Genomic DNA, 19,905 nt, shown 5'->3' with positions numbered 1-19,905 from the left:
TATGGAAACTTTTGGCAGTTAGTTGCATGAGAAATTATTAGAAGGACAGAATTAAAGAGAGAAGATGAAAATACACTTGTCTAATGTAGCAATTTTGTTGCACGTCCCCCCATTTTGTATCTCTCCTTCTTATTTCCCTTCCCTAGGCATGAGACTTTGTATTTATTAGGTCCATCTCTCGCTTTGGTGATTACAACCATAGTCGTTCCAGTGGCACTGCAGTTTGTTTCTGGCCTCCTTTGTGTTTGCTGCCCCTCTCTGGTTTTAATGTATTCCGGAAATGTGATAAAGATTGACTTTACCCCCCAAAGAAACACCCGAGAAAGGAAGACATGAAGCAGCTGCAGAGAAGGAGAGGTGCTTGGAGAGGTTTTTTTAAACTTGGTTGGTAAAAAAACGAATTGGTTTTTGTTGGAAAGTGGTAGCCCAAAACCAGTGCTGGACAAGGCTGCAGTGTGTGGAAAATGTTACTGCTTGAAGCATGGGAGGTGTTTTAACAGGGAAAAGGATGCACTTCTGTGGACCACTTGGAAGTTCGTCATAGACCGTCCATAAGTCACACGGTATTAGATCAAGGCTACATTTTCAAAAGCGGCTGCTGATTTTGGGTGGCTCCGGGCGGGGTGCCCAGTTTGAGACTGTTCAGCTTCATTTTCAGAAGTACTGAGGATCTGCAGCTCACATTGCCTTCAGCTAGAGTTGTGAGCTCTCAGCACCTCTGGAAACCAAGTCTAATATGTTCTCAAGTTGGCCATCCAAAACCTGGGCACTCCCAATGAGTAGCCACTCTTGGAAATTGGGCTATAAATAATGGGGAAGCAAGAATTGAGGGAGTTGAGCAGACAGTACAAAAAAATGTGATTCAGGAAGAAATTCTGTCCATCACCGTGTTAGGAAATGCCTCACTGTCTGGAGGCCCTATCGTGGTTGAACGGTCTTAGTTCCCACTGAAGCTGATGAGCAGTAACTTTTTAGCCTGTAATCCATGCTTGCCTATACCTGACATCCATGCTAGGTACTTTTGGTACAAAGAGAGACACTTTTTCCACAAGACTATTCGTAAAAGAGTAAAAACAAATTTGACTTTGACTAAGCCCAATGAAGTTACCATGGGTGAAAACTGAGGGCATAAAGATTTCTTCTACGGAATGTGGTCTGGTTGTTCCAGCGAATGACTGGGCGTCAGAATTCCGGGGTTCTAATTGTGGCTCTGCCACTGATTCACTGGATACTGTTGTAGCTGTAGGCAACTATTTCCCTGTGTCTCAGCTTACCCATCTGGAAAATGGGTCTGATGCTCACCTCTCTGACTGAAGTGTTATGAGGATTAATTTAATCAATCAATCTTTGAGATTCTTAGAAGAAAGGTGCTACACAAAGGGCCAAAGTTCTGAAGTGAGAAACACAGCAGTATTAAACTCTACTCTTCCCCCCAGCATATTGAGGGGGGCAAAATCCTTTAATGAAGCCCATCTCTTTCTCTTGACTTTATCGCCTATGCTCTCACAGTGGTGTGATTGCATTTCAGGAGCACTTTACATGGTATTGTTTTACTACTGATTTTTAAAACATCTATATTTTTAATTAACATAGTGTTTTTCAAAGTGGACAAATACTCACGCAAGACTAGGAGATTGTCCAAAGTTTTGTGCTGCTGCTGCTGCTTTGGGAGTGGGTGAGAGCTGGATGAATGAATGTTCAGAGGCAGGTTCCAAAAGAGTGAAATTCACACGAGTTCCTGAGCCCCACTTATGGCCCATGTGTCTTCAAACAAGGCTGAACTGAGAGTGAAGTGGTGCACAGACTGTGAATTTCACCTAGTTCCTGCCCTTAGATCCAAGCATAGATTTTGTGCTGGCCATCTTCAAAGGGGTAAATTTCATCTAGATCTTGTAATGAGATCCAGGCAAACAGACCCTTGAGCTCTTGTGAAACCCAGTTAAGACAATGGGGCTCTGTTTAGGCACAGGGGGTTGATTCCATTTCATTACCAGGCCATTGTAAGTAATTGTCCACAGAGAAAGAATGATGTGATTATAAATATGTAGGGATTAAGTGTCCCCCTTGCTCAGGCAAAACTTCCTAGAGCTTTGGGTGACAGGATGAGACCTGCAATGCCTGACAGAAAGGTCACTGTCATTGGTTCAAGATAGTTTTTCTGAAAGTAAGTGACTGAACTCCTTTCCTTGTCATATAATCATGAATAAAGTAGTGTAAGGGGACAAATTAATGATCTGTTATTGCAGCGTGTTGATGAGAGCTGTAATAATGAGACTTACTGGATTCCATCTGTGCTTAACTAGACTGAAATGTTCTTTGCTGCTCCTTCAAAAAGTGTTTTGGCAGCTCTCTCCACATCCTAGTAACTTTTGACCCAGAAACTGACAATTTCAGTGCCTACGGGGAGAAAACTACACAGTGCTGGCACCAGTTACTACTAACAAGGATTGATATAAACTGTAGAAAACCAATGGGGAGCAGAGAGAGAGAATCCAATGAAATGAAGGCAGGTAAACAATGTGAAGCTTTCAAGGCCATACTTGCAAATGATATGGCTCACACTTCCTCCACCTAGAATGAAACTGACAATGAGCTGCCTACATGTTTGACACCTTTGTTAAACGCAGTGTGATACAGCAGACTCCTTGGGTGGCAGGGAATATACGGACTAAAAGTTTCCATCTCTTTTTCTTATCATGTCTGCATTTTTATGAAGTTATCCATCTCTGTGAGACTCTCACCGGGGCGGGAGTGGAGCATATGTGCTTAGTATCCATACTCCGCTCACTGTGGGTGAAATTCTTTCCTGTGCAGAAGCCCAGCCCAAGGAATCACTTATATCCCACAAGTTGGAGTTTAAGTGATGCAATAGGTGTTGAGCCCTCCCTTTGCACAGGTGTGAAATCCAGCCTCCCTTCATATTTTCCCCAGGAGCATGGCAATGTGCACTTGGTTACATTTCTGTTTCTTGTTAATTCAGTGCTGGGGTGGGGAGTGTTTGCTGGTGTGTGCATCTTTGGCACAAAGCCTCAGTGATTTTTTTTCAGTAGTTATTTCCATATGGAGAAGTTTAAGATTTTCATTCCATTCTGGTCAGATTCATCACCAATGCAAACTCTTTATTTGGCTTTGATTGGATATTAAAGTAGCTAAAAACCTTTCCCTGAAATGATTTTTTAGGAGTGCTTTAGACTTCCCCATGTTAATAACCTTTCTCCATTTTTAAGCAGCTTGACATGCCGGTGGAGAATTTGGAATGATACACTCACATAGTGCTAGTTTGACCGTACTATGAGACTGTTCCCCACTGCTTATTCACAGTATTGAGAGGTTTCACTGTGCTATATATGGTTGCTAGAACTCTTGTTTTATATTCTTTTTCTAGCAAGACATTGGGAAATGCTGCATTAGCAAAATTCATTATTGACACAAGTGCCTTTTATGGAAATTGACATTACATTTCCAAGGAGCAGGGGGGAGAGGGATGGTTATATGAAATCATCAGTAACATGCAGGACCAGGAAATGCCATGCATGCACATAGCATTGTAGGGTTCTCAGCTAGTGTGGGTCGGGCTGGGAAACTACACACAGAGCCAAGGTAGACCCACACAGTCAGTCTAGATTAACTTTCTGCTTTTGTCTAGATTAACTTTCTGCTTTTGACTATGCCTACACAGGAGCTCTTCATGCGACCCTTTAAGCAAATAGGAATTTTACCATTTATCTCACTAGTACTGGGCCCATATCACCCGCCTTGAGCTCAGCTTGCCAGCCTGAGACTTCCTGTTATTTTTGCTGTGCCCTGGGCCTGTCTCCTTTTGTCCCTGTTAAGCCAGGGTGATGACAGGAACAAACAGAAGCTGGGGGCTGCCAGTTGGCTGCTACCCCGGGGCCTGTTGGGGCTGTGAAGAGCACCCGTTGCTATGAAGGTATCTGCAGTTCTGAGTAGGGTGCTGTGTTGCATTAGAAGAGCTGGAGGGCTACATGTGGCATTTGGGCTCTATTTTGACTGCTCCTCAATCCAGCCATTCAGAGTTAACCCAGTGTAATGCAGGTTGGCTGCAGGGATTGAATCTGGATACTCTCTATTTACTAGCATAAGCCCTTACTGCTTACACAAGAGGACCAAGACTCATAAGCCAAAGTTCATGGTCCAGCCAGTAAGAGTCACACTTTGCTGGTGAGGATTATACCACAGTCCTCAGAAGCACTAAGATTTGTACCTAGGTGGTAAACTTTTCATTTTTGTTTCCAGTGGTTGTTTCCCCAAGATTTAACTTTTCCTTCCAGTACAGCTACCAGGAAAGGGGTGTCTTGGGGGGGGGGGCGGGGAAGAACCAGCACTGCAGATGTCAGTGAAACATCAGCTCCCCCCCACACAAAGAGATCTGTGCCTCACAAACTACAACACAATATCAACCATGATTCCATCTGTTCACTGGACGTAGCATTGCTCTAAGCCTTTATTCTGGTTGTGGCCAACCCAAAGCCCTCCCCATAAACTCTTCCATCTCGGGGTGGGAATCAATTGCAGAGAGGACTGTGCATAGAGGCCATCGTGCAGCTGGTGCAGCCACATATGCATATGCTTACGAGCATGTGTTCTGTGCCCCCTGTCCTTTGGCCATGCCCTGTTATGATCCTCCAATATTCCTTTTTCAGCAGCCTTGTGGAGCTTTCTGTCTGCAGACAGTATTTTCAGGGGAGCCAGAACTGAAGCTGCCATCTTCCACCATGTGACTTGCATGGATTTGGGCCGTGGTTTTCTGGCAGGTGACCATGCACAAGATGAGCCAGAATTCAGTCCATGAAATCAGTCTGGATTTCTACGCAACACATGTAGGTCCCAAATCAAGCCAGTGAATCCATTCACAAATGTTGCTCAGTGCAAACAATTTCTTTCATTATTACTAATCAATGGATTGCGCTTTATGGTAACAAAATCAGAATGATTTAAGGCAAACTGCAAGCTTTTCATTAAAACAAAAAAAGTGAAAACTCTATTACAGTGTCTTGGCTGCTTAGTGACACACATGGTACGTGGGACAACATACAGGCCTGGCTCCGCCCATGTGCTGGTGACATCATTCCCAAACATCACTGTTCCAATGAGATGGGTGTTCATGCAGAACTATATCCACCCACAGCACTTAATAACTACTCATAATACTGACACGTCACAGAAATAATGCAGTGACCTATGGCAACAAAGAGGTGATGACCATAGGACTAGAGGCTGCTGCTACCCTTCTTTTCACAAGTAATCCCATTGACTTCAGTCGGGTTATTTGTGTGCCTAAGCACTACTGATGTGAGTACAGTCAGGCAGGATTGGGCCCATCAACTCTTCTGCTTCACGGGACAATCTCTTACTATATGCGTGTACAATGCCTTGCACAGCGGGGCTGTGATCTCAGCTGGGCCTGTTAGCACAGCTGTAACTAAACAATCAGTGAGACTAATCAGCTCCCCTGGGGAGGGGCTGTGTTGTTTATTCTTCTGGTAAAACCAAACGGGGACTGAATAAAAAATCAGTAAGAGCCACCCCAGGACTGGACACTTGGAGGGATACACCAACTCTGCAAAACTTTGGGAAAGAAGGAAAATCTCTGGTAAAGGCCCCAGATCAGTACAGTTCTGTATGTGCAGAGAGGCAAATCCCAAATAAGAGCATATTAACCAGGTCTCTTTCTTGGCCCTGCTGGGGCACCCATTCCAATCCCCTTCTCCCCCAACCTGCTCTGCGCTGCTCTGGGGTGGTTGAGTTGCCATCAGCCCTTGCAGGGGGAGCACTGGCTCCTGAGTGGAGTGCTTGGGGCTACAGGGAATGACTTGCACGGGGCTTAGTTTCACACTGTAAGTTCACGCTTACATCGGCAATCACTGGCTCTTCATGAATGATTATTTAACACTTATACACAATCCTCATTTGGGCCAAACTTCAACTGCCATCGGCGGGAGCTTTCCCTGAGTCAGGGCTGCGTGAAAACAGAGCTCTGATCTGGCCCCTTAGTTACAGTAGCTTGATCGCTAGGTCACTTATTAAACTACTTCTTTGAATGGTGGATAATGACATATCTCCCAGCTGGTCTGTGTCTTTCCTGGCCACATACCCAGAGATAGCAGAACTGGGAGCATTTCCAGACCACTGGGCTCTGGCGTATAATTCAAGAACCCCTTTTATCCTCTAAGAACTACTACTAAGGGCTAAATTGTCCTAGTATGCTGGGCCCTGCAGAAGGGGCCTGTGCAAAATTGCATTGCCAGAGAGGGAGCCCCTGTAGTCCTCAGCATACCCTGGGACTGGGAGCATCACATGCCCTGTACCTCCTGTGAGAGACAAGCTCCTGGCAGCTAAGAGAGGGGCTGGGAGCCTAGAACAGTGGTTCTCAAAGCCGGTCCGCTGCTTGTTCAGGGAAAGCCCCTGGTGGGCCGGGCTGCTTTGTTTACCTGCCGCGTCCGCAGGTTCGGCCGATTGCGGTTCACCGCTCCAGGCCAATGGGGGCTGTGGGAAGCGGCGGCCAGCACATCCCTTGGCCCACGCCGCTTCCCGCAGCCCCCATTGGCCTGGAGCAGTGAACCGCGCCAGTGGGAGCTGTGATCGGCTGAACCTGCGGATGCAGCAGGTAAACAAACCGGTCCGGCCTGCCAGGGGCTTTCCCTGAACAAGCAGCAGACCGGTTTTGAGAACCACTGACCTAGAATATATTTGGCGGAGCATAAGGACATCCACTGTGGCTGGTCCCTGTGAGGGTGTGCAAAGGCCGGGGGGGCGGGACTTCTGTTTGCCCTTCCCACCTCTTGTGCATTCGTGTACACAATGTGTTCCTTCATGTTTGTTTAGCTTTGCCAGAGGAAGCTCAGTGAGCAGGTGTGAGTTGTAGCCATGCTGATTATGAAAAGTGACTGCAGATTTTCCATCACAAGCAAGATGCTTCCCTTTTGTTCCGTAAGAGTGGTTCTGGGTGTGATATCGGCAAGTAAGGCAATGGGATGGCAGCAAGTAAGGGACGTATTACACACCAGACCAGTCTGTGAGGAAGGCCTCATCTAACTTTAACCATACAATTGGAACACTGTTTCTGCATACATTGCATTATTGGGACATCTAATAGACTGAGCAAAATGGGAGATCCAGCACAATTACGTTGGTGTCTCGTAGGCTCACATAATGGTTTTTACTTTTTAAAACTTAAGTATTATTTTTTTAAAACTGAATTTCCGTTTGGTAAAAGTGATTAACAGGAGAAAGTTATCTCCACCTTGTGAGTTTGCACATGCTTCAAGATATGTCTTGATTACTGATTTGCATTATTATATAGTTGACATAAGAGAGATGTTCACTGTCTAAGGGGGTCTTTTAACTATGTGCACTTAGTCAATAGCTCAGTACGTGTTGCTGCTTCTCTCTATCCACTGTACATAGTTACTAAATGTAAGCAAGTGTATTTTTCCCAGTGTTGTGAGTTCTACCTGTCTTGATGCTATCAAAGAAAGGTATGAACTATATGGTTGCAAAATGAATTTTCTTCTGTACAATCTACAGAGGAAAACTGTAAAGATTTGAAAACTGCTTGTAACTACATTTGTTAAAAAATGTTGTACAATATAATCCCAGACTGTTGACACTATATGCATGTGGTAATAAAAAGAAAATAAAGATTTTAAGAGGTTTATGGTTTGTCTGTCTGGGGCTATTTATGGTTTTCAAATTCCTGGGTTCTTTCTGGTTGGAAAGAGATTTAAGAGTGTGTTTATTTCTGTTAAAAATGGATGGATTAACATCCCTAGTGTTTTAAGTCCTCTGTATCCACAGAAAAGGTATGGAATCGGGAGCAACAAGACATTATATCACCTTAACCCTTAAATAGAGGAACCCCTTTTAAAATATAGCTCTCTGTCCATATTCATTCCGTCCTCAGCCTCTCTGCTGAGAGTAACAATGAGGTTGCCAATTGGTTCCAGTTCTGGTGGCATTTTAGCAATATTGACATTTGTCCACAAGGAGATACACCAACTCATTCTGCAGTCATCAAATAGCCTTCAGGTGACAGTTAGACTGTGGTCACTGCCATCCTGATCTGGGATCGCAGCAACAACCTAAAAGCAAAGTGTTCCATAGTCAAACACTTTTATTATGGAAAATAATGTGGTAGCATTGTTGAGGTTTGGATCACATCAACAGAACTAGGCAGAAAGTAGTTTTGCAAAAAGTTTTGAAATGTCAAAGTTGGCTTCATTTCTAAGTGTTCAAAGTGGAACCATTTTTTTCAGACCATTTTTGATACAAATATTGAAAAAATAGTATCAAAATGATTATTGATACTTTTTGTTCAGCCCATTTTGGAGTAAATGGAATATTTAGATAACCACTTAGATAATGGTTTTGATAATATTTTGAATCAAAATATAAAAGCAAAGACATGGCATTTTTATTTTATTTTTTTGCAAAAAAGTTGAAAATGTCAACAATTTTGCAAAAAAAGAACCCCAAAACAGAGAGTACATTTTTTAAAATGAAAAAAGCCTCCTTGTCCTTAGCATTTTGACCAGCATATTAATTGGAGGATCAGACTAACCAATGGCTGAATTATGTTGAAGGCTCCCTAAGCAGAGCTGTGTTGAAGTAAAACATTTTGCAGAGATTTCCCAGAGTTGTCAATAGGCCTGATTTTGCTCCTCTCTGATGTACATATGGAGTAAGTCCATTGAAGTCAGGGAGTTACACTAGTGTCTCTCTGGTGTCCAGGAAGTGAGAGGAGAATCTAGCCCAGTGTGTCAAGAATAATATACTGCTCTTTGCTGCCTTTGTCTTCCATTGGAATTCCTTAGACATCTCTTGACACTGATGCACATCTCTTCAAGTTAAAAGCACAATCTGCGCACATGCTCACGGTCAGTGAATTTGCAAGTGAGGTCTACTACAGCCATCACTGGCATGATCCTTACATTGGCATCATGTGCCATTAATGTTTCATGCTGAACAAATAATCCTCAAACCAGGCTCATCTCCCCAAGGTGAGGATATAAACCACAGAGGACCAAATTCACCCCTGACGTAACTGAATTGACCTTGCTGGAGTTGCAGCAGGGATGAATTTGGCTTATCTAAAAGAGACCTCGCTGGAATTTGACACTCCTCTTAATTTGACCAAGCAGCTCAGATTGTGATTATTGGCACCTAAAGGAATAAACCTGGATTAAGTTATGTGTTGGTGTAGAGCAGGATGAGTCATGAAACACACAGAGCAACTCACTTCAGGCCTTTGAGGAACTCCTCAGCCTGTTAAAGCGAGGGAACAGTGAATGAATGGGAAAACCATATCTATTTTATACTTGCCCATGCTGTCTTGTAACCGCACAGGCACTGAACAGAGCCCATTCATCTGCTGCCCTCTTTAAGGACCAAGAAAAAAGAAACTGAATAACGTAGTGAGGAAGGCCAGCTTTCCTGTTTGTATGAATGTGTGACAGGGCGTGTGGGGTGTATGCAGCACATTCCTAGCCAGAATGATATCTGAATAATACACAAATAGCACTTTCTGCTTTGCAAAAAGGTTGGGACCTATCTTTTAGCGCCCTCCTCCTATCAGCCCAGACTTCACTCTTGCTAAGTCCATTCACTGGATGGCTTAACTCGGAGCTCTCTCAAGGAACCCGGGGAAGCAGTGTCCAGCAGGATTAGCTGTTTTATTTTAAGCCTCATTAACAAACAAATCAAAACCTTGCACCCTCCTCTCTCAAAGTCTGTGCAGGCCCCTCCCCAGATGTGTCCCTCCCACCAGTAACTTCAGTAACCAAACTTTCCTGGCTCTTACCTCAGAGCCTCCATACAGTCTCCCCTCTGCCCTTTTGGTTTCTGGAGCAATTCCTCTCTGCAGCAGCTCCAGTAGCTGCCCATTGGGAGCACAGCCCCATGCCCCTCAGCTTTGTAGAGGCAGTTCTCACGCCAGTTCCTGCTGCCCTCTCTTCGTAAGGATCAGCTACCGAAGTTCCAGCTCTTTCTCAGGTGCAGTGCCAACCAGCTGCAGGCCTCTGACCCCCGAGGAATGGTATCCCTTGTACCTTCACATCCTGCTGCTGCTTTTTTGACTGCTACAATATAAAAGGATCAAGCTCTATTTATTTATGCTCAGTCAGCTTGTCATGACACAATTGGAATCATAGAAACTGGGGTGGGAAAAGACCTCATATATTTCATCCATCCTGGGGCCTATTATCCTTTCATTCTCCGTTGCTTTGCCTGTTCTAGTTTTAAGCATCTCAAGCACTTGGGCTTCTACCTGTTCCCTTGGATAACAGTCGAAAAGCAAACCCATTTGCAGTTTTTTCCTGCTGTCTGGCCAAATTATTAATTTTCTTCCCATAACTTCCTAATAAACTCCTGTGCATCATCCCATGTATTCCTCTCCCTCCTTGGTGTTTTCCTTCCCACTTAGGACATGTCTACACTGCAGTTAGACACCCGCAGCTGGCCTGTGCCAGCTGACTTGGGCTCGGCAGGAGAGGTTCTTTAATTGCAGTGTCGACGTTCGGGCTTGGGCTGCAGCTTGAGCTCTGAGACCCTTCTACCTCACAGGATCCTAGATCCCGGGCTCCAGCCTGAGCCCGAATGTCTACACTGCAATTAAACAGCCCCTTAGCCTGAGTCCCGTGAGCCTGAGTCAGCTGGCATGGGCCAACCACGGGTTTTTAATTACAGTGTAGACATACCCTTAGTAGCCAAATTAAATAGATTTGGCTCAGAACATAACATACGAACGACAATACTGAGTCAGACCAAAGGTCCATCTAGCCCAGTATCCTGTCTTCCGACAGTGGCCAATGCCAGAGGGTTTGAACAGAACAGGTAATCATCAAGTGATCCATCTCCTGTCACCCATTCCCAGCTTCTGGCAAACAGAGGCTAGGGATACCATCCCTGACCATCCTGGCTAATAGCCATTGATGGACTTATCCTTCATGAATTTATCTAGTTCTTTTTTGAACTGTTATAGTCTTGGCCTTCACAACATCCTCTGGCAAGGAGTTCCACAGGTTGACTATGCATTGTGTGAAAAAATGCTTCCTTTTGTTTGTTTTAAACCTGCTGCCTATTAATTTCACTTGGTGATCCCTAGTTCTTGTGTTATGAGAAGGAGTAAATAACACTTCCTTATTTACTTTCTCCAAACCAGTCATGATTTTATAGACCTCCAGCATATCCCCCCTTAGTCGCCTCTTTTCCAAGCTGAAAAGTCCCAGTCTTATTAATCTCTCCTCATATGGCAGGCGTTCCATACCCCTAATCATTTTTGTTGCCCTTTTCTGAATCTTTTCCAAGTCCAATATAACTTTTTTGATATGAGGTGACCACATCTGCATGCAGTATTCAAGATGTGGGTGTACCATGGATTTATATAGAGGCAATATGATATTTTCTGTCTTATTATCTCTCCCTTTCTTAATTATTCCCAGCATTCTGTTAGCTTTTTTGACTGCCGCTGCACATTGAGTGGATCTTTTCAGAGAACTATCCAAAATGACTCCATGATCTCTTTCTTGAGTGGTAACAGATAATTTAGACACCCTCATTTTATATGTATAATTGGGATTATGTTTTCCAATGTGTATTACTTTGCATTTAATCTCGATTTGTAAATCAGTCCTTTTAGCATTTGGTTGCTCCCCTCTGAATTCCCTCCTCTTTGCAGATCATCCCTTTCTTCCACTGAGTAGGCAGAGAAAACTCAAGACTAGCAAAATGATGCTTAGATACCATGGTGATGGGCACCTTAGAAATCAGAGGTCCTAATACTAGGACCTTGCAAAGAGCAGAACACACCACCATGAATATCCACCATGCCAATCTAAGAAAGCATCTTTAGAACTCAGAAACCATGGAGATGGATGCTATAGAAATGTGAAGGTTAAAGCAAATCAAATGGCTTAATGGAAGACAGCCTGCTAACATTCTCTGCCACCTGCCATCACCTTTCAGAAACCCACCAAAGTTGCATAGCAATAGCGTGCGTATATGATTAGATTCTCTCAGGTACCTGGCAATAGGCATCATAACTCCCACACCTCCACAAATGAATGCACATCATGCAAAGCTGGTGTTAATGTGCCCTGTATTCAGACTCACATCTCACAAGCCAGCTCTTCCCAGTCACAGTAAGAATAACCTGCACAGGCGTGTTGTAACTTCAGTCACTGGGAATTTCTTAAAACAGTGGTTCTCAAACTTTTTTTTTTTTCGTGGACCACTTGAAAATTGCTGAGGGTCTCGGCGGACCACTTAATGATCTTTTCAAATGTTGTTTGCACCATTAGCTAACTATTGTAAAGCGCTTTGGGTAAAAGCACTATATATAAAAAAAAATAAACCTTTTTTCTTCTACACATAAAAGCACACAACTCAGATTTTCATATCAGTAGTCTTACCTTTCAAATGCGATGGAGGTGCCTCTCTCCCCCGCCGCGGCAGCCCCCATGCTGGGGCTGGGAAGGAGAGGTGTCTCTCCCCCGCCGCCGCAGCCCCTGAGCTGGGGCTGGGAAGGAGAGGTGTCTCTCCCCCGCCGCCGCAGCCCCTGAGCTGGGGCTGGGAAGGAGGGGGGGCGGTCTCTCCCCTGCCATAGCAGCCACTGAGCTGAGGCTGGGGAGGAGGGCCGTCTCTCCCCGGCAGCCACAGCCCTGGAGCTGGGGAAAGTCGCCTCTTTCTCTGGCCGCCACAGCCCTGCACATCCCAAATTCCTCCCCACCCCCTCTTCTCAGTGCACTGCCCCCTCCCACTTACCCCCTTTTCCCCCCAAGGCCACCACCTCACCTTACATGCGAGTCTTCTCCAGGGTCCAGGCACCTAATTAGTGGAGCCACGCTTGCCATGCCATGCCTCAATTGCTGTGACAGCACACAGAGCAACAGGTGGTTCTCTCAGGTAAGCAGGTCCTATAATATAGGTGGCTTTAAATATTGCAAGGAGTACCCTGCTGTGTACTCACTGCATGACAAGCATTTCCCAGAGTGTGCCCAGGTCAGACTTTCCCCTCCTAGTAGTTACACCCACTCCATGCAGTGAAGCTAATGAACAGGTCTTTTCCTCTTTGTTACTCCTTTCCACTATCAAGATTTCAAACACACACGGATTGGCTCTCAGTTGAACCTATGATATTGATTAATATCCTAGTCCAATACTGCCAACCTCAGACATTCAAAAACCATTCCCAAAATCATGAGATTGACTTAAAAATCATGAGGGTTTTTTTACTTACTTTCTGTGTGCACTTGAGTGACATTTTTGAGCTTTTCTCCATAACCCTGAGGGCTAGAAACTTGCTTTTTTTCTAATGGAAGCTGAGATCCTCACGCAATCTCTTGAATCCACAAACTTGCGCTTTCAGTAAAACACTTATTCCCAGACTCAGAATAAAATTATGAGAGTTGGCAACACTGTCAGATTTATAACATTTTACACATTAAGTCTTGCTTAATGCAAAGTTCAATGTATATCTTTGTCCAGCAACCATGCCCCCTCAGATTGGGATCTCCACTGAAGATGGGTCCTGGAAGATACTTTGCTAGAAGACCTCCCAGTAATGATTGGTCCTAGTGATGCGATTAAATGTAGGGTGCTCTTCCCTCTGACTCAGTAGTAAACCAGCACTGCAGAGGAGGGGTTAGGCAACACTGCAGCAAGTGTCTTTACAATAGAGCCTGACCATTTGTGAACACTGAAAATCTCAGGGTCCTTGTGCCAAGAACAGAGGTGTTAGCCCCAGTGATCAACCTAAAGTCCAGCTTGAGTTATTATCACTCTCTCTCTCGCTAGTATTTTAAGCACTACCTATTATCCTGGGCCAAGATTAAAAAAGAGAGAGAGAGAGACAAAGGCTAGGCACCTAAAAAAATGGCCAGTTATACAAATGTGCTGAGCTCCCAGCCCTCAATGAGAGATTTTTAAGTACCCAGTACTTTTGAAAATCTCACTACTTGCTTAGGTGCCTAAATGGGAGCTTTGGGTAGCTGAGTTCTGGCCCTAGGAGCGTAATTTTGAAATCTAACCCTAGGAGCCTAATTTTAGGCTCCCATTTTTGAAAAATCTTGGCCTTGATATCTAAGCATCTTCCAAAATCCCCCTGCGCTTTCAAATGCATGCAGCATTCTTCTTCACTTTTTGTCCTGGGTGCCCATTGTTGCACACTATGAAACAGCTGCAGCTCTCCGTTCTAGAGGTGATGGCATCACTCCACCAGAAACCAGAAGACTGAGCTAGAGGAATGGGCACTATGGACCTGGGCAACAGGAGCAGCTGCAGATCAGAAGAAGGAGAGCTGGCTTTGACACAGGGAGGAACACCCTGCTGGATCTGGTGGTGAGCTAACCTGGAGATAGGCTTCCCAGTGCAGCAGATGACTTGATGACTTCCTTTGGTGTTGAACAACGTTCATGCTGAGCTGGCTTGGAACTTCCCCAAAGTTCTGAGAGGCTGGAATCCAGATAAGGTTTTGGTTTGGGCCCATTGGGCTTCATTTCAGTTTGCTTTTAACATGTTATTAGTCTTGCTTTTCCTATGTGAATTCACTGCTGGAGAAACTCAGTGACTTGACAGCTCTGCAGGCTGAAATGCTCGATTCCCCCCCTAATAGGTACAGCTCCAGGAATAACAGTGCAATGGCATTCGATTCCTCCCCACGCCCCCACATCCCTGACTTATCTGTCTGATCCCTGCCCTGGATGGATCACTTCTAGGGAGGAAAGTCCATTCCTATTTCCATGCCCATTTAATTGTTTGGTTATTTTAAAAAAGGACTACCCCTAGGACTTACCTTAAAGACACTGCCATATTTTGGACTATTACTATGGAATACTGTTGTGTTTGTTATATGGAGTTTCCTCTTTAGGGAGCCTGACAAGATAGATAGATAGATAGATAGATAGATAGATAGATAGATAGATAGATAGATGATGTCATGGTGGATATATAGAGTCTGATTTTCAAAGGTGCTGAACATGCTCAGCTCCAGTTAAAGTCAATGGGAGTAGTGGATGCTCAGTATCTCTGAAAATCAGGCCCAATAGTGCCCAATCTGGCAACCCTTACTCATTGACTAGAGTCCCAGCATTTCTCAAATGTGGCTACCAGGAACTTTTCTTGAGGCCACAGCCTTCTGGGCGGTGATTGGTGGGAGGGGAGGGAAACAATGGCCCCTCCTGCAAGGCCACCAGCAAGGGTTGGGCCCTGCCCCCCTCTGGAGCCAGAAACACCGGAGGAACAGGCAGTCAGTGTGAATTCCCAACGTTCCTGAGGCTGGTGGAACTTGGGCTTCTGGCTTCAGCCCTGGGGTGGTGGGTTCTGGTCTCCAGCCACAGAGCTTTGGCCCAGACCCACTGGCCCCCACTGCCTCCCCCAGTCCATTGGCACTGGTCCCACTGCCTCCTCCTTCACCCTGGCCCATGCTGCCTCACTACCCACCTCCCCATCCAGGACTTAATTTGTCCCCCAGCTTGCTAGGGCTTTGTAAATTTCCTGTGAAATGTGATATTTGTGTGTTTGTTAATATCACTTTTCACTGCCTCCCAGCTAGCTAGCAAGTCTGCTACTGTGAAAAATGATATTAACAAATATACAAATATCATTTTTCATAGCAGCAGACTTACTAGTTAGCAAGTCTTAAAAAAGCAACCAGAAAAGCAAAAGAAACAACAACAAAAGACAAGAACTTGCAAAGCTCCTTATTTGTGTTTCTGTTCTGTTTAGGTCCAGTAAAGTATAGAGACAACTGTACATTATTTGTATTATTGAGTTTAAAAACAAAACAAAAAACCCTTACATAAATAAATGACAAAAATTTGGATGTATCTATGTGCATATTTATTTGTTTTTCCTAAAGCTAATTAAGTATTTTAGGGAAAATTGTCAGAGCAGCCACCAGCAAGAATTGTTGTGACTAGATATAGAGATTTCAGTGAGACTTCTCATGTAGGTAAGTCTCCAACTTGGGTGAGTAGAGTTTGCAGAACCAGGCCAGTAGGTCGTCTGAAAGCCACCAGCTCAACTCACATAGGTCACTGAACAGCTGTTTTAAATACCATGTTATACAAGTGATTTTTTCTGGATTAATTTATCTGGAATAAAAACACAGACACAAACAAAATGGCACATACCTGGGACAAGAGCCCAGATCTTAGATTGTTTTAATTTTGATTTTTTTTTCCATTTTGGATATTCTCTTGACAAATCACTTTAACCTTTTTATTTACAGTAATAAAAATAAATTACTCTTAACAGAGGCATGTATAATATACACACTAGAGATACAGTGCAATAACAGCATTGATTTATTGTCACTTGTTCATAAAGTGCATTGCAGGGGCTTTATTTAATCATAACTGAATGGGAGTGATACACTTTCCTTTGTAATCAATTTACCCATTCAGATTAAAAGGATAACGAAAAGTTACATAAAAATAATCTGCTGTCCTGATTGTTCTGATTTTTCCTACTTCCCAGAATAATAAGTAAAATAGTTCTGAGACAATGTACGTGGATCCGATCCCACAAGACCCTCTGTATACGATATTTCTCTTGACTTCTCTGCACGCAAAAGGCTTGCGTTATTGGGGTCCTAGATCGGTGAAATGACTTTGTTCCTTCAAAAGGCTACCCTTTTGTTCACTACTTTCGCCAGCATTATACAGAGAGCCAGCACAAGAGCTATGCACCAGCCAGGTCCCAGCAAAGCATTTAGGTACATACTTAAGTCCACATTCCTATTCAGCAAAGCACTTCAAGCACACGCTTAACTTTTAGCACATAGTTAGGAATGGGCTGCAAATTGGGGTATTAGTCCTTCTGAGGGCTTCAGTGGGCCCCCTTAGCTGTGTATAGACCCCCTGCTTGCCCTCTGTCCAGGGATGAATTTCATCCACAGAGCCTGAACTTAAATGCACTCACACCATTCCCCCTGACTCCAAAGGGTGCAGGTTCAAGCCCAAAGGGCCCACTTGTATGACATGCCAAGAAGCCCCTTACAAGATGCTGAATGCCCTTAACCCCCTCCTGAAGCCAACGGAATCTGAGGGCAACTCAGCACCTTGCAGGATGAGGCCAAACCCCAGGATCTAGAGCGATGCCCCTGACTTCAAAAACAATGTGACTCAGTCATATGTTTAGAGCTACATTCTTCCCCAAATCCGTACCTTTCCCATTGATGTTAGTGGCAGCTGCGGTGCAGATTTGAGAGCAGAATTTGAATTTGGATCATTGACTTTTAGCTGGGGTTGTGCATGTGCTTCCAAAGGAAAATTTGGCCTTAAGGGCACAAACTGTCCAAAATATATTAAATACTACAGGCCAGATTCTGCTTTCAGTTACATAGTGGCTTAAATCCATTCTCTTCAGGAGAGACTCCAGATTTTCACTGGTGTAGCAGAGCAGAATCTGGCCTGTATTTCTTAAATCTGGCTGAGCTCATCAATTTATCTTTAAAGGCTAGATGCACCTTCTGGTTCATAAAGAAAATTCGTCTGACACTGCAGCAACCCTCAGCATAGAGCTGTTGCTAAAGCCTTATAGTCAGAAACCTGTCCCTCCGAGTTACAGTTGATCTGTATACACAGTGCAATTTATTCCGCTATGAACCTGATTCTGATCTCATGTTGGTGTAAATCAGGAGTAGCGCCACTGACATTAGCTGGTTTACACCAGTGTAAAACTGTTGTAGTGGAGAGGTGAAACAGGTCCCAGGTGCTATGCTGCATAAACTTTAAATCTAACATCTCCCTTGCCCATAAGTGTCTGCATTCGCTTGCAGATTTGTTCATTAGTGAAACTGTGCATTGGGATAAGAACTTTTTCTTAGACAACCCAGATGTCTTATCCCCTTGATCCTGCAATAAAATCATAACACTGTGTTTGTGACTTCAGAGTCTATTGATATGATAATGTGCTGTCAGACATTCAGCCTCCTGACCACTGTAGGATACACAGATTGTGAAGGGAAAATCCTTTGTCTAAAAAACAATTATACTTGATATGGAGCAGAATTTATTAAGGCACCCGTTATTCTTCTCAACCTACCCAGTTGGTGAAAAAGCCGATCTGCTGCCTGATACTTAGCATGTAGCTTCACTTTAGCATTTCTCAGTGGATCACAACAACACTTTTCATATTGTTTTTCCAGTTCTGGACTACAGCAGTTGCAGCCAGAAATGGCTGATTTTTGGAAAATGTTGCTAGCAGGATTTGGTTTTGCAAAACCCATGGTCAGTTTGGATCCAGAGCCCATTTTATCCACATCCCCAGAGGTCTGGGATACAAAGGTGTTAGAACAATGGTTCTGGATTGCCTTCTCTAGTTATAGACTGTTCCATCTCTCTGCATCATTCACTGTACAGCATTTCATAAAGTTTTCAACAGGAATTGCCTCTCTTCTCTAGGGTCACAGGAACAAAAACCAAGGCAACTACATTAGCTATTTTGTAAGAGGCAATTAAGCCTTTATCATGATGATTCAAATGAAATTGTAAGAAGATCCCAACACCGCCACCCCACCAAGAGAAAAAGACTGGCTTTAACGAGAAGAATTAGAGGCAAATACCGTACGCAGCATACAATTATTCCTGACAGTTAAAATGTATTTTGTCCCATTAATTATTACTATACATTGATACAATTTAAGTAATTATGAAGATCAAAGGCTTACTGTCAAGTAGATTTAGACCCCAAAATTAAGTTTTTGTTAAAAAAAAAAAGAAGAGGAACTTTCTAACAATGTGAACAGTAATGTTTTCATTATTTTTATTCTAAATTCAATGAAAGCTATTTGTTTGGGATGTAAAAATTGTCACTGTTTTGATTGAGACCCCAAAGGTTATAACATTCCTGCTAGTGAAGTGAAATTGGTTAGACAGAAAGTGAAAGTGACAACTACAGTTCCACTGACCAAACTGAGAGTAGGGGGAAGTAAACAAAAAATAAAATATTTTTTAAAAAAATTGTAAAAGTCAACAATCTAAGGTATGGTTAGTAACACTGATAAAGGCATATTTTTAAATATATGGGACCAGATCCATTAAGTTCAATGCAGGTGCCCCAGGAATTCATGTGGCTTGTGACAGTGTCCCATTTATCTGTGCTCCCAAGCTTTTCAAATACTGTGTGTATCTAAGGAATGTTTCCCCTTCCCCTCTCCTTCACTTCCACCTCCCACCCTCTCCCCACAACCTACCTACCTCTCAAAAAAACCAACAAAGAGCAACTTAATAAGTGATTCTTACAACTGTGCTGCTGGCTATCAAACATGTGGTAGGAAAGAAAAGGGCAAACAAGACACCCGGAAGTGAAAAAACTAAAAAACAGGTTCATGTTTCTCTGGTCACTCTGAAAGAACTCTGGGGTGGGTTTTGGTGTGTTAAATATTTTGTGCAATTGCTTAAGGCCAAATTCTTCACTCGCTTGCACTGGTGTAAATCTGGGCTAACTCCACTGAAGTCACCAGGAGTTTTACTGGTGTAACTAAGATCAGGATCTGGCTCGTCATAGTCAGTCAACAGCCTTTTGCCTGCATGTGAGAACTTTGCTTTTCCAAGGGGGAGCAATGACTGCGGATCAAGTGTGTCTCAGCTAAAGACACTGGGGCCAGATCCTCTCTGCCACTTGCAGTGGTGAAAGGAGAGGAAGCTGGCTGGAAGTGGCTGGGGCGACAAAGGGAGGATCAATCCAGATGGCACTTGATCTGCAAGGAGACTATGTCCCTTTGGGATTTGCCATAGTGATGATGATAAGTGACGGGAGGAGCAATAGCTCCACATGAGGCAACCATGAGGCTGGTGCTGGGGAAGTGGCTGCTCGATGTGGCATGCTACCCATACACATGGAGCAAAACTCCATGGTAAAATGCTACACAGGTTACTGCTGATC

This window comes from Lepidochelys kempii, chromosome 9, assembly GCF_965140285.1.
Source record: "Lepidochelys kempii isolate rLepKem1 chromosome 9, rLepKem1.hap1, whole genome shotgun sequence".
Classification (NCBI taxonomy): domain Eukaryota; kingdom Metazoa; phylum Chordata; order Testudines; family Cheloniidae; genus Lepidochelys; species Lepidochelys kempii.
This window is presented reverse-complemented; position numbering follows the sequence as displayed.